The sequence below is a fragment of the Nuphar pumila genome, chromosome 3, assembly GCF_984573655.1.
Source record: "Nuphar pumila chromosome 3, dmNupPumi1.hap1.1, whole genome shotgun sequence".
NCBI classification, from domain to species: Eukaryota; Viridiplantae; Streptophyta; class Magnoliopsida; order Nymphaeales; family Nymphaeaceae; genus Nuphar; species Nuphar pumila.
In genome coordinates this window covers 116,749,450-116,766,068 of record NC_143251.1, presented here as the reverse complement: position 1 = coordinate 116,766,068, position 16,619 = coordinate 116,749,450, and positions in this window count along the sequence as shown.

Here is a 16,619-nt window from a genome sequence, read left to right as displayed (position 1 = left end):
TTTATCGGATTTTTTGAATTGTCTTTTGATATTTTCTTGTTATTTTGTAGTTAAGTGATTTATTTTTCCAATTCTTTTCTACGTTAGCTTGAACCTTCAGAAATGACCTTTCTGCTGCTTACATCATGGCATATCTAAGGTTGAGTTGTGATTAGAAGGATCACATATCCAATTCTTGCAGAATTACAGAGCCACAGAGAAAGTATTCAGCCTTTTAGGGAAGCTAGCTTTGGATATGGACTATTGATGGAGATAAAGAACAGGACCTATATATGCTGACTTTAGCTGGCATAGGATTTTTTTTATAGGCAAGCTGGGGTTAAGCAGATCCCTACCAGTTCATTAAACATAAAATCAATTTATATCGATCCTCCTAAATGATGCTAATCCATAGAATACAAATAAAAATTCATGAGAGATAACCTTCCAAATAAAAATCCAAGACCCAAACTCAATGTCATTGATTTACAGTAGACCTGGATAAGATCAAGAAGAATCAAGAAGAAATTATTTGGGCTTGAAAATCTTATTTACAATTCTGGATCTAAGATTGATTGATCCAAGATCCAACTCTGGTTTTTCCATAAATCTTGACTCGAAGGTGATTGAGTAAGAAAAAGTCAGCTGGCATAGGATAGCAAGATGGAGATGCAGTAGTTGGGTGATGTTCACTGGTTCTACAACAGATTAAACTGCACCTCGCATGAGTCTTACTTCAGCGATAGCTTGATTCTCCTGCTGCAATAAATAGATTGTCATAGTGATGGGCCAATGGCTACAGTTGCTCATTGTATCTACTGTATATTTTTGCCATTAATGCATGCAGTCTTGCTGCATGAATTATGTCTACACATTAAGGCCCTCAACATTGTGAATGAATTAGCTATTCAGATCCTTTTAAGAATTGATTTTCCAAAAGTCTGACAAGAAGCATCAAGTCAAATACCCAAGAGAGATTTCATAATCAATACAGTGAGAAAATTTGGAACTGCAACTGTAGATCAACGAAAAAAGAGGACATGAACAATAATGTGGTAATTTGAATCACAGAGACGCCTCTGAATTAGAAATGGAAAAGGTTGTACTTCATGAAGATCTTAAAGAGCTCATTCAGATCTATGGAATTCATCTTAAATTATGTGACGTTTCTGGTCTCCTCTTTAAAACTAATGAGTGCACATTGGTGTAGCCAGAAATTTAGACTAAGGAGGGCACAAACATACAGTAAAAAATGAAAAAGATATACTTACAATATGTGTTTTCAAAAAAAGGATCAAATACATTTTGTAAACATCATTCATAGATATGCTAATTGAAAAAAAAAAAGAAACCACACCCCTAATTAAATATTTATGTTATTTGAAAAACCAAAATAAAAAATTTAAATCATAAAAAAATCAGATTTAAGGGTTTGATAACCAAAATCAAATACTCTTTGAAAGAATAGGTTTAGAGAATTAATGGAATCATGTTTAATGATAGTTGTAAAGTAAAATAACACAAAAAAAACCCTAGAACCTTAATTAAACGTTCATGTCGTTTAAAAAAAATCTAAATCAATACCCTAAATCTTAAAAAGCAACTCAGATTTATGCTACAACAACAACTACGCCTTCATCTCAAAACAATTGGGGTCGGCGATATGAACCAACAAAGAAAATCATACCCTATGAATATGAACACGGATTTATGCTAATTGAGAAAAAAATAAAACCCTTAATATTCTAACAAAAAGCAGGTATTCATTATTCATGCCTAATGCTAATTAAAAAAATGTATACAAGGCATAGTGGGATGGGGCCTATTCTGCTTGACCGGGCAGTCTAGGGTCAAATCTCATGGGTGTCACCTCCTACATAAGCCAAAGCTTGGCAACTTCCTGGGGTCAAGGGGTAAGCCCTCAGACTTTTATGCTGACAGGACAACGATCGTAAGTACGGCATGCTGAGCCAGCGGGCAGTTTCTCTGAGTAAAAAAAAACAAAAAACAAAAAAAACAAAAAACAAAAAAAACACAACCCTATTTAAAAAAATATTCATGCCACTAAAAAATTTACACCTTAACAATCATCATATTTCGTACATTATGTTAATTGAAAAAAAAATGATACCAAAAGAATAAAAATATCAATTTTATTCTTTCATTTTATCCATAAAGGCATCTACCATTACACAACCAATACCAAGAAAATCAAATATCACATTGAAACAACTCCAATTGTTATACAAGTGATACAAAACAGCAAAGACAATTTGGTATACATAAATAATTCCTATCATCTTTGTTGCTCCAATACACAATGAAAATGAAGATTATCCTATTGAACAAATAGTGCCAAACTCACCTAATCACCAACAAAACAACAACCATCTTTCCCATAAGTTTAGAGATGACTTCTAATAATGAAGTCTTTTTTTAACGATCCCGACAATGAAGCGTTCAGAAGACATTTAGTAACAATGATTTCTTTAAATTTGATAAGATTCTACAAACGTTTGTACCATATTAATTTATGACATAAATTAAAAAAACAATAGGAATCATGCAATTATCTTCAACAGTTTATCGATATTGATGAAAAACAGAAGCAACAAATACATATGCATTGCATTACAGATACAAAAATTAGGGAAAGAAAATCTTAGACAGTATAATACATGAACATAGGGCAATAAAATTGGGAGAAATAGGCCTAAAAACCTAACTCCACAAAAAGAAAAGAAAAAATGAACCCTAAAACCTAATTATTAAAATGCAACTATTTAAGAAAAAGTAAATCAAAAACCTAAATCCTAATCCTAATAAACAACGTTCATAATTTCATATGCTAATTGAACAAAACCATAATAAAAAACTTAAATCAAATGCTAATTAAAAAAATCACCAAAAAACCCTAACCTTAAAAAAAGCTCATGGAGAAGAAGTCCTACCATTTACAACACCAAAGAGACTGTCGGATGGCGGATGGCCAGACGCATGCCACTAGCCTGAGCAGCAATGAGAGAGAGAGAAGTTACCTATCTAGGTTTGCCTACCCATCTTCCTACGTTACCTAAGTTATTGGGTATTTATTTATTCCTTCTAAATCGACAAGTACGAGAACTTCACTTCGCTATATTATGTAGGGTGTTGCCTTTATGGGCAAGGCCCATTGAGAGGATATCAATTTTTGAACATTGGATTTGGACTTGATTTTTTTTTGGGGTTTGGGTTTCAATTAAGTTCAACTCAGTCCGGTTTGGTTTAGTCTTTGACCATTTTTTTTAGCACTTAAAAGGATTTTAATCTCTAAGTCTAAGACCGACCATGTTGATCAATCATTGACTGACCAATTTGTGAGCCTTGAACTGCTCCTTGACCTTGACCCGACATTCATGCATGGTCATTGATTGACCCAATGTTCTTATAGTGTTCAAGACCTTTGATCGTTGATCGCACATCAGGTTTTTGACCACGATAAGGTCATGTTTATCCTGTTGACCAAGACTTTTTGCCTTCAGTTTTTTCTCATTTTTTAGCCAAACTTATCCATTCATTGTTGGTTGTTTGCATCCACTAAATACTCTCTATGTAGCTTGATTACTAGTTGTTAGGCATGGGTATATATATACCCTTACCCTCTCTCATTCTCTCTATCACTCAACTTTGCTTTCGATCCGGTCCAATTTGGTTTTCTTTGACTATTCTTTTTAGCACTTAGAACAATTTTAATCCTCAAGTCTAAGACGGGTACTCTCATCAATCTTGTAAAGCCTCTCAAGCGGGTTACGAGACAGGTAATTTTAGTACGGATGAGTCTACTAAAAGATGAATCTTAGGAACCTCACATTACAAAACTTGGTCAAAAGAATGACACCCTCAACAGTATCGTAAAGTCTCCCACGCAGGTTATGAGATGGACAGTTCTAGCACATGTGAGTCTACCAGAAAATAAACCCCCAGGACCTCACATTTCAAAGCCCGATCTAGAGAAACGGATGTGCTAGCACAAGCTAGACAAAACATGGAAAAGTTAATGGAAAAGATGAGAGAAATTCAAGAGCAGTTAGAATAAGAGCAAGCACAAGCTTAAAGAAGAACTAAAAGATCCCACGAATTATAATGTGAAAGGGAATGTGCCGACAGAGAAACTAGAAGAAAAACCAAACAAACTCTGAAGCCGCAAGAAGATATAGAGTATAATCAATGGGGAGAGTCCCAAGTGTCTTATGTGGAGAGGAGAGTCCATGGATCTAGGTTGACTCGTCAATCACGTCGTTTGAGTCAGACAGAAAGATCAAACCACTAAAAGACATGGTCTAGAACCTAACCTTAAGAATGAGATACATGGATATGGATTAGAGAGAATACTCCATGGGTGACTTCCTGATGGAAGGATACGATGATGAAGATGACGAGACCCCTTCAAAATTCCTAAAGTTCAGCATAAAGGGAGACCCAAGGACTCATTTATCCTTATTTATGGAAAGTATAGTCAAATATCAAAACAATGATAAAAGGCTAATTAATTGGTTTCAGAGAATCTTGAAGGGAGAGACATTGGAATGGTATGCCATCTTAAACCTCCAAAATGTCAGAGAATTTAAGCAGGTCATCAATTTGTTCATAGAACGATTCTGCTTTAATGTTGAGGCCCTCCCTACCATAAGTCAGTTGTATGACCTGAAACAAAAGAAAGAGGAAGGTGCTCATGAATTCATCAATCGGTGGTGGTCCATGGTCAGCAGAATGAAGGAGCATATCTCTAACTCTCATGCCCTAGTCATAGTTATAGACAACTTCTCTCAACCTCTACAGAGCCTCATCAGCATAGCTCAAGTTGAAACTTACGTCAAACTCATCAAAAAGACTGCAACCTTCATGGTAGGCATCAAGAGGGAAGTATATGATGGGTTCCTGACGAACATCAAAGACAACAACATATATAGGAAATCAGACCCATCTAAAAGCCAGGTCAACACATTGTGGGCCACGGGGCAAAAGGCCAAGAAAAATAATGGTCAAAGACATAACGTAGATAACCAGAGAGCCTCCCCAAAAAAGCAGAATGAGAACGCATATGAGAGCAATCTCAAGTGAACCAGACACCGAACATTCACCAAGTTTGAATAGCCTCAACCACAGGTTTTGCATCTACTATTACAGGATGGTCTAGTCAAGTTACTTGAGGTGTCTAATCCACCATAGATGAAGGGTAAAGACTCAGCCAAATACTACAAATATCATAGAGCTGTGAGTCAGGACACCGAGGACTACTTTATCCTCAGGCACATCATCCAAAACTAAATAGAGAGTAGGGAGTTATTGGTGAATGAAAAACAGCTAGAGCTGAGGAATAATGACTGCATCACAAAAAAAGTGGTTTGGGCTTATAAAGCAAGAGAGAACTGGTTGCCGAAGAAAAGTATGGAGAAAGGACCATATAACAACACATTAGTTTGATCTCCATGATCCCTCATCTGTAGTAATTATTCTCACTCGATGCCTCTAATACCCTAAATTCATTATCAAGGAGGGCAAAGGGTCTAAGAAAGATGAATTCCATGGAAAAACCAGGAAGTCAAATAGATAAACATGAATGATCTGGGCTCACCAGACAATGAACATACCAAAGCTCCTTTCTCAACGTCCTAGCACCAAAATTTCGTTACAAAAAAAGATAGCCTCTCTTTACAACCCATATTGTCTAAATCTGAGGAGCAAGCTAGCATACCAACAGTACTATCAAAGAAATAAATGATCCTTTCAACAAGCTTAGACATAAATATGGCATCATCTAGTTTGGGCCAAGTGTTAATCATAAACCTCTCCAAAAGGCCCAAAGTCATAAGAGAGCCTCTTCTAGCCGCACCCATAATGAGAATCCAAGATCTCGACTATAAAGAGCCTTCAATGAAGAAGTGGCCAAAAGAGCTCACATGGGTTCTGAAGGACCATTTCACAAAAGGGGCCATCATCATAAGCTCAGCAAAGGGACCATATAGCATAGGTCTGACTCCCCCTATAAGGACTGAGCTTGGGACAGAAAAGGCTACAAGGCAATTTTGACTCTTTTGTCTCTTCTTTACCAAAATGAAGACACCATGCTCAAAACAAGGTTTCCACAAGTTAGGGCAGAACCACCATAGTATGGAGAAGAAAAGACATCCTGCATGAGCCATCATCCCATGACCCCAAGTAAGCCTTCAAAACCTAGACTTTATAAATAGCTATTTGAAAATCTAAAAAAATAATAAAAAATGGAAAAACTTTAAATATTCAAAAAATAAAATAAAATATTTTAAAAATCTAAAAAAATAGAAAAGCCAAGAAAATTCAAAAAGATTTTTTTCTACGATCTAAGTTATCATCTTCGTTGCAGGATCATATTATTCTTGTTGACAAGACTAAGAAATCTTTCTTCAAACCTCTTTCTTTTGTTTTCTTTGTTCATTCTCAATTATGTCTTCCTATTCAAATCATGTAGGGGCATGTCAAAGAAGTTTGAACCTATACAAAACCCAAGAATAAGTCATCGTAAAACCTTCTAAAGTTCAAATCTCTTAAACAAGAAGGGAACTCTAGCAGCCAAGCATATAAATTTTCAAATTGGCTTAACCTTTTTCGATGAGACCCAAGTTGTCTGAAAGCCTAATTTACCTCTGGACACTAGCCCGACCTCGTTTAGTGAGACCCACAATAGTCTCCACATTCTAGTTTTCCCGAACACTATCCTGACCTCATTTGGTGAGACCATAAAATGGTCCCCCCACTGTAGTCATCCTTGAACTGGTATGAACTTGTTCGGCAAGACGAAGAACGGTCTTGACAATCCAGTTCATCATAACTCTCACAGTCATAGGAAGAGAATAGAGCTTCATCATGATGCAAACACATATCATTGAAAGATTATTAAAGGTTAGGGATCTTTCTCAAAACAAATCAAGCTTTCTTCAAAACAGTCCTTACCTCAAGTATGTCCCTGCATCCGAGAGTCTACCACATAAGACATCCAAGTCTTAGGAGGAGATAAGGTAATGATGCAATGAGGCTAAGGTATTTTAATTCAATAATTTTAACCTACGAGTCTATAATGATGAATTATATGACATGGGATTATTATTGATGCATGAATGTAGATCAAATGAAAACCTACTTATGCAACCAACTCTCTAGAAAAGAGGTTGGGTGTTGAATACCTCCAATTAATCAGCTTCATAGGTTGGTCTTCTGAGTAACCTTTTCTTTTATCTCGATAAGGAAAAATAATTAAAAAACATAAAAGTGAAAAAGAACGTCAAAACAAGGCATAAAAAAGATCTGTACATTTAGGCTAACACCTACTCCTAGTCCATGGAGGTGGCATGATTCAATCATGAAACTGCCTTAGGGATAGAGGTTAGAATAAAAAAATGAGAGATAAGAGAAAGTCAATACTTACATCTTAACCTATGGCAAGATGGTATGCTCCAGTCATATGGCTTTTGGAGGCAGAGGTTAGTTAGCTAGGGGCATCCCTCCTAGACCGGAAAGCCATGAGACTCATGGTTGTCAAGCCTCAGATCAATGGATGACAAAAGTGAAGAATAAACTCTTTCTAGCTAACAACACAGACTCCAAGAAACCTAATTAGAGACAAGAGGTGCACTTGAACGCATTCTCATAAAACCCTAATCCTTCAGAGTACAAGTCTTAATAGAGACCATCAAACCTAACAAGAATGCATTGAAACTTAATATAATATCTCTAAAACTAGTCACTTAAAAACCAAGGCAAAATTAAAGAAGAAAAATATCAATAAAACCGAGTGTCACTATCTTGTACTAACTTGAGAGGAGGAAAGTCCAAAGTGTAGGAATCTCAAGTATAGAAATCAATTTGTTAGGAAGGTTCTAATTTGGAGAAGGAAGAAAATAATAAAATTCATTGACCTTATATAATCAATCATTCTTGATTGTCATATGCTACCAACTCTGCTATAAATATATGAGTCTCATTGTATATCATAAAAGTTTATTGCATACATCAAAAAGTCTGGCCATAGGGATCCTGAGTTTGAAGAGTACAAAAAAATATGTCCTTTTTTTGGTATTACCTGACCAAAATATGTCTGACTCCCCTCACTGAGGCAAGAAGTCTTATGTTTAAATTGGTCATCTTAGTAAAGGTATCTTTCTCCTAAGACCTTATTGGGATAACTCTATCATATTTACGAACCCACAAGAGGTATAGGACTCTTGATGCTCTCACCCACAAATTCTCAAAAGGAAAATCATCAAAAGATATCAAAAATCAAAATTGGCCTAAAAGGCATGAAAGAGAAACACATTCCTCTTGTGTTATCCTTGCCTGAAGCCCTCTCTACTACAAATGAAGTGTTTTCTGAACTGGACCAACCCTACTCGGTAAGACTAATAAATGATCTTGACAAACCAGTTGTCCCTACACTAGCATTGACCTCACTCATCAAGACCATCAAATGATCTTAGAAATCCAGTCATCTATAAACCGGCCTAACCTTGCACGGTGAGATCACAAATGTTCTCAAAAACCCAGTTCATCTCCTGACACTGGCGTCGACCCTGCTCGATAAGATCACCAAATGGTCTTAGCAATCCAATTATCCTTGGACTAATCTGACCTCGCTTGGTGAGACCCATAATAGTCTCAATAGTCCAACTCATCTCTTCGGATATTGGCATCGATCTTGTTCAATGAGACCAATCACGGTGTTGGCAATTTAGTTTTCCTTCAAATACTTTCCCAACCTCATTCAGCATGACTGAATATAGTCTCGACGACCTAGTGCTCCAAGCCTTGAGTGTCTACTTCTTTGTAATAAACAAAATCACTTCGATTAATAATAAAGAGTGGCATATGTAGTCACCAAAATTTTATGATGCCCAAATGATGATATTTTTTACAAGTGTTTGCAGGTGTAAAGAAGGAATGGGGAACCCCTTCATCTAGTGGGCAACTCCTTAAACGACTATTTGTTACTGAACCGCAAAATAGACCATCGTTTGCTATAAAATGACAAAACGTAAATGTCGTTTGTTATTGGACGACAGAATATAGCATCATCTGCTATGAGACAGAACAATTCTTTCGTTGTCTGTTGCACTAAACGTGTGGATAAGCTAAATGACTTATCTCTATCTTATCCCAATTGCCTTGATGGAAGGACTTTATTGAACGCATTTTCGTAAAAAAAGACTCTCCTAGATAGGCCTTATCCTCATCCAGGATAGACTAAGATCCATCTAGAATCATATCTGAACACAAAAAATCCAATTATCCATATCATGTGCAGAACTCTATAATTAGGGGTTCACCCTTATAGTCTGATCATTGGAAAATTAAATACCTAAGTATTGACCCTGCAAGAACACGCCTACTCAAGCCTTGTCGGCATGTTGTCTCGACACCATTGAAGAACACTTATACTTACACAAAGGTGCTAACGGACAAAAAGGACCTTGAATGATAAAATGAACCCTCGAGTCCAAAAAAAGTATTTTTCAGATCCCTAATATGTTTATTTTAATTTTATTTATTCTTTTGATTAGGTACTTATACACATTTCTTGTTTTTATTTGCATATTGGAATTTGTGATAGTGTGATTCGAGCTACAAAGATTAAGAAATATGTCACGTCTTTACCTTCATGTCAGGCAAAGGACGGTCGGTGCTTGCAGACGACATCTCCACATTAAAAAAAAAAGGATTTTACGTAATTTGGGTAAGTCTCATCTTCCTAACGTTCAAATATTTTTATCAACACACACACACACACACACACAAACATATATATATATATATATATATATATATATATATATATATATATATATATATATATAGAGAGAGAGAGAGAGAGAGAGAGAGAGTAATGTGCTCCTTAGGCCCCCTTTTTTGTTAACTCGTTAGGCCACTTCAAAAATCATAGTTTTAAGTAGTTTTTCTTACGTCTAACATTGTAGATGTAATTTATAGGTTTTGTTTAGTGGAAATCAGGATCACCAGAATCTGACTTATATACAGGTTTTTTTTATGATCCAAAATCAATGGCTATGAAGGTACCCATTTTTTTTGGCTCAGAAAAATATTTTTCTGTCAAGAAAAACTAATCCAAGAGTCGATTCCCACTAAATCGAGCATGCTAAACACATCTAATGGTTCAAATCTACCATAAAACACTTAAAACCTATGGGGCAGAATGAGAAATGGGACCTAATGTTCAATTCTTATATATATATATATATATATATATATATATATATATATATATATATATATATATATATATATATATATATAGAGAGAGAGAGAGAGAGAGAGAGAGAGAGTAATGTGTTCCTTAGGCTCCCTTTTTCGTAAAGTCTTGTTAGGCCCCTTCAAAAATCATAGTTTTAAGTATTTTTCTCATGTCTAACATCGCAAATGTGATCTACAGGTTTTGTTTAATGAAAACCAGCTTTTGAATCATTGAAATCTGTCTACAGGTTTTTTCGTTGATCCAAAATCAATGGCTATAAAGGTACGAGTTTTTTTCAGCTCATAAAAATGTCTTTTTTGTCAAAAAAAACATGATCCAAGAGCCAACTCCTACTAAATTGAGCATGCTAAACACATCTAATGGTTCAGATCTATCATAAAAGACTCAAAACCTATGGGGCAGAATGATGCAGAACGAGAAATGGGGCTTAATATGTTCAGTTCTTATATATATATATATATATATATTAGGCCCTCTTTTCTCATTTTGCCCCCATTAGTTCCCATAGTTTGAAGTGTTTTATGATAGATCTGAATTGTTAGATGTATTTAGCATGCTCGATTTAATCTACTCTTGGATCATGTTTTTTTAATGAAAAATATATTTTTATGAGCCTGGAAAATTTGATGCCTTCATAGCTCGTGATTTTGGATCACCGAAAAAACATGCATACAGATCATATTTCGGTGATCCAAAAGTCAGTTCTCACTAAACAAAACTTATAAATCGCATATATGGTGTTAGATGTGAGAAAAAATACCAAAAAACTACAATTTTTTAAGGGCCCTAACAGGGCAGAACAAGCGCATTACTCATATATATATATATATATGTATGTATGCTAAATGAGTTTTTTATATTATTTTTAAATTATGGCCATACAGATGTGATCTATGTACTTGATTTTGTAGGGATCAGCTCTCGAAAGTGTTCGTTTCCCACATATGGGTGGACTTTTATAAGGTTCAAAAAATCAATGGTCCAAAATCTATGTAAATTTTTGAGACTCCAAATATCATTTTTCCATCAAAAACACGTGATCCAAGTGTAGATTCTTCATAAATTGTCGATGCCCAACACATTTATGTGGTTGGAACTGCAAAAAAATGCAGAAAAAACCATTTAAGATGTATCATTTTCGCACCTCTCTCTCTCTCTCTCTCTCTCTCTCTCTCTCTCTATATATATATATATATATATATATATATATATATATATATATATATATATATATATATATATATATATATATAGTGATAGGTAGGAGCGCAATCCATAGTGGAATGCTGCTGAGATGGACGATCAACATTTTTCCTGAAAAAATGTTGAAACAACATCAAAATTATGCAAAATGAGCCTTTAGCGGCGGTTCTGGACGCTAAATCATCTTTTTAAAAAATGTTGAGTGTATTCCCATGGGGCGTTAGTGATGGTTTCGACCGCTAAAGCCCAAAATTTTTTGAGCCATTTAAGCGTGATGGTCGTCCATCACGCACGATGATGGACGGCCAGCATCGTTGCTTCATAGCTGCGCATAAAAGGATTGCAGAGCTACCAATCTCTCTCTCTCTCTCTCTCTCTCTCTCTCTCTATATATATATATATATATATATATATATATGTTCATTTTGAAGACTCAAAATTCTCACTTGGATTCCCATTCAAATATTTCCCCGTTTCGGTATATGTGTTTGGAGTTCGCCAAAAGTCTACAATTTTCATGATTTTGAATTTCTTTTGGTTGTGGATAGTTCGCCAAATATCACGATAATTTTGAAACTGTAATGAAAATCGTCAGCCATTTTTAAACAGCCAAAATGGCGCAATAATTTTGTCAAATTATGATGATAATTGATAAAAATTTAATGATTTTTATTGTGGTATTTTACATTTTTGTCAGCGATATCTTGGGATGAGATCATCATTCATACTTTTTTCGTTTTTTATGTTTGTTTCAATTTTATGTTCATTTTTCCTAATTTTTCAAATATATTTGTTTTCAGATACTTTTATGTTTGAAAATTCTTTTTCACCACTGCTGCTTTATGAGTGAATGTTGTTTTCAACTTGATGCTCATTTTTACTCCTTTTATTTTACTTCACTACCATTAACCGTGAGAGCTTATTTCTACTATGGCCTTGGACAAATGAACTGTTTCAGACAATTCATCTGAATGTAAACGAGTATATTCTTTAGTCTCTTAAACCAAGGCTTCTCCTTCTTGATTTGAACTACCCACTAGTAGGGGTGGCAATCGTGTCGGGTTGGCGGGTCAGCATACCTCAACCCGAACCCGACCCGTTTATTAAACGGGTCAGCTGTGGCAAACACGAACCCGGCCCGTTTAATAAACGGGTAATCCGACACGACCCGCCAACCCATTTAATAAATGGGTTGGGTCGGGTAAACGGGTTCTCGGTTCGCGGGTCGGGTTGGCGGGTTGACCCACCCGCCTAACCCGTTTATTAAACGGGTCAGGCGGGTTGACGGGTTGGCATACCCCTAACACGAACCCGACCCGTTTTCATTTTTTCCAAACCCGAACCCGCCTAAGAGGCGGGTTGGCGGGTCGTGTCAGGTTTTGCCATCCCTACCCACTAGAGCAGAGAACATGAAGAGGGACAGAGCTCATATAGGCTGAGCACTGGGAAATAGTGAGCTCACAAGGGATATGTAAGAGAGCTTAGAGCACCAAGGAACACACAAGATAGAAAAAGTGACTGAAAGGGATCAAGCTTGTGTGAGGAGAAGAGAGGAGAGTTGAGTGATGAAGAGGAGAGAGGGTTGAGGTATATATAAAGAGTATTTTAGTGGTCTAAACTGCCAACAATAAATGGTAAGCAAAATCAAGGGCAAAAAAATCTTGGTCAACAAGATAAACATGGCCTTATAAGAGTAAAAAAACCTCTTGAACCTAGTGCACGGCCAACGGTTAAAGGTCTTGGGCAGTATAAAACCATTGGGATAATTAATGGCCATGTAGGAACGTTAAGGTAAGGACCTATTCAAATAACCCATTCAATGCTCAACAATTGATCAGTCTTAGACTTGAATATTAAAATAGTTCCAAGTACTAAAAAGAATGGTCAAAGATTAAACCAAACCAAAACAAAAATTAAAACCGAAACCAAAATTCAAATTCAAGATCAAGTTCAAAATCTACAATCCAAGATCTAAAGTCTAAGTCCAAATCTAAAGTTCAAGATTCAAGGTTTAAAGTCCAAAGTTTAAATTAACATGTCTCAAATGGGTATTGCCCACAAAAGAGTACCCAATTCTTATTTAACACTTGCAAACACTTAGCTAAAAAAATATTAAAAATCTTTACAATAAATATATATATATATATATATATATATATATATGTCTTCCTCAGTTGGGAAGAAGAGGCGGCGAGAGAGGGAGAGAGAAGAGGAAGTCGAAAGCGGCACCACCCAAAGATATTCCCCACGAGATCATGGTTGACATCTTGAGCAGGTTTCCGGCGAGTCCCTCATGAGGTTGGTTCAGGTGCGTATGGAAGAGCCTCTCCGGCAACATCTACTCCCACCTTCACTTCCCCCTACGACGGCCCCTCAATCTCGCGGTCGCTCTTTCCTTCTCTCGGGGGCTCAAAATTGAGCATTTCGCGATGGTTGCTCACCAATTTTTATCAATAGGCTTGTATGTAGATAGATCCTCTATGCCATCCAATGATGAAATATGTTAGTGTTAGGGTTGCCCATAAGGCCTCCGCCCATCTAGTAAGGGTGACAAGTTGACAGGACTTCACGAGTTCGAAACCCACATGGGGCATCCAGCACTCGTTTAAAAAAGAAAAATTAAGCTCGAGCATAACAAGAAGAAACCCCTATTATTGTCCAGATATCCCCTTGTTAATTAAGTGGCGCCATGTTGATCGTGGCCCTTTTTTAGTATGCATAATGTAAAACTCCACAGAGTACTCCCTCTATCCACTCGAGCTTATTTTAAAAGAAATTTATATCGAATAAACTTGAGGAAGCTGGACTTATGAGATCTAGACATCCTATCTGATAGTGGTAAGATTTTGTTTTTTCCCCTTACCAAACATATTTCACGAGCCTAATCAAACTTGATCAAGCTTAATTGATCTTAATAGAGCCTATAAAAGCTTACTATGCTTGGCTTGTTTATAAAAAAAGAGTGCATGCCTCTACTCAAATTTGGCTCATTTATGTGCATGAATGAACTCGGAAACCAAGCCGAGCTCAAGTTAGCTATCTCAGTTCATCATGCACCCCTAGTAACTCGAAAACCAAGCCAAGATCAAGTTAGCTAGCTCGGCTCATTTACGTGCATGAATGAACTCGAAAACCAAGCCGAGCTCAAGTTAGCTAGCTCGGCTCATCATGCACCCCAGTAACTATGCTTATATTTGTATGGGTAGTAAGTTGAGACTTGGTTAGACTAAGCTTATGTGTTGAACACATTGAGTTGAACATGGAGTTAGTGTAGGTTGAAAAACAGTCTGACCTGCTCAATCATAAAGGAGAGAGTATTAGTGGTAAATGAGACATATGTATCCCTGATCAGATCGGGAAGCATCTATAATGATCTATACTTCAACCATTTATTCCGTACTTCACTATGTGATATAAAAATCTGTTTTCCACCGACACATTTCATTATTTGGATCAGTATTTTTTGTCACACCAAATTCAGACTCGGATCGAAGTTGGATACAATTATATTTTTCACATGTAAAGAGCTTGTCTTTAATCTGTTTTTATCAGATCCAGTATTACCAACCATATTTTCAGATTATGATTCAATTCTACCTCATGAGAACCCATTCGGATCTGGATTTGGATTCAGATCTATTGTTTGAATTTCAGATTTGGATTCGAATCTGGCAAGACCTGGCCCATATCCGACCCTTTGCACCCTAGCCGCAACGAACCAATGGTCCCATCTCCAGATGGAGGGCTCATCACAATCCTGAATGAAGAAAAGGGCCCTCTATTATGAGACCAACGCCACTTCATCTTCAAGCCTGGCATCAAAGCATATTCTTAAAGAATATTATGGCAGTTCAGAAGAATCTTCCTTTCCTCGTTTCACCACCCACATACAAAATTAAGAAGATGGTACTCTCTCTCTCTCTCTCTCTCTCTCTCTCTCTCTCTCTCTCTCTCTCTCTCTCTCTCTTTTGTATCAAAGAATAAGAGAAGATGGTTTCACAAAATCCAGATTGAGGTATGAATCTTTACCTTGCTCTTGCTACAATCACTGGTCCAATTCCATGACACCCTTTTATTGTATAGTTTGTGCATGTTTCACGTTTAATAATTGGTGTGGCCTTGGATGTAGAAGTGTCTTAACCCAAGTTGTTGTGTGGGCTAATGCCACCAACCTTGCCTTCTCTGAATCCCATGTTGGTGGAAACTGTACTAACCAGAACCTGTCAAAAATTTGGGCTCCTACTTGGTATGCTTCCCTACCATGGTACTTAAAACTGCTGCAAACCACTTTGGGCACTCGCCATGTGTTGCACTAATTTATTTGAAGAATCAAGGTTTTGAAAACATAAAAAAGATAGTGTGATCATGTACATGTATGGCCTTCAAGAAACGATCTAGCTTGTCTCAGGGGCTCAATAAGATCAACTGGGAAGAGGTTTTAGGCTGAGTTTAGTGAGAAACAAGGAAAAGGTACACGTGATTCTAGTTTCTTAGTTTTTGTGAGACGATCCGTTTCAAATTTTTGGCACATTATATATAGATAGAGAGAGAGAGAGATGAGTGTAGCCAATATTTTCCCTATATGCATGTGTGTGAAATTTGGTAATTCCTAAATAGTTTTGCTTTTATCTCCTAAAGATTCCAAACACTTCAATAAAGCACAATTTACAGGTTTGTTTTCTCCTTAATCTAAAGCTATGGATGTATTTGTTATTGTTTATTTACTAAAAATCATGTTTTGGATCAAATCAATTTAACTAGAAAATATTGGTTCTTTCCATCATCAAGTTTTATTGTGATATGAGCCATTGTTTTGATCACTCCAAAAAGACATCTAAACATAACAGATACTTCATCTAAATATGTTTTCTACCAAGTAAATTATTTAGAATACGTCTGTAAGTTCAGATTAAGCAAAATATATGGAATATGTTTCTTTAGGCTGGGATCTAACAAGGAAAATCATTGTTATGTGCACTTTCGTGGTAGTATACAGCTTGTGGAGTTTCATTTTGGGAACAAAATTTTTTTATGCTACTTATTCTCTAACATCTGCTAGCTAGGATTGCTTGATGCCCTCTGAAGAAAGAAGCTCCCACTGTTATCCACTGCCAACTGCAAAAGCGTAGAAATGAGATAGCTTTTCCCCTAAAATATC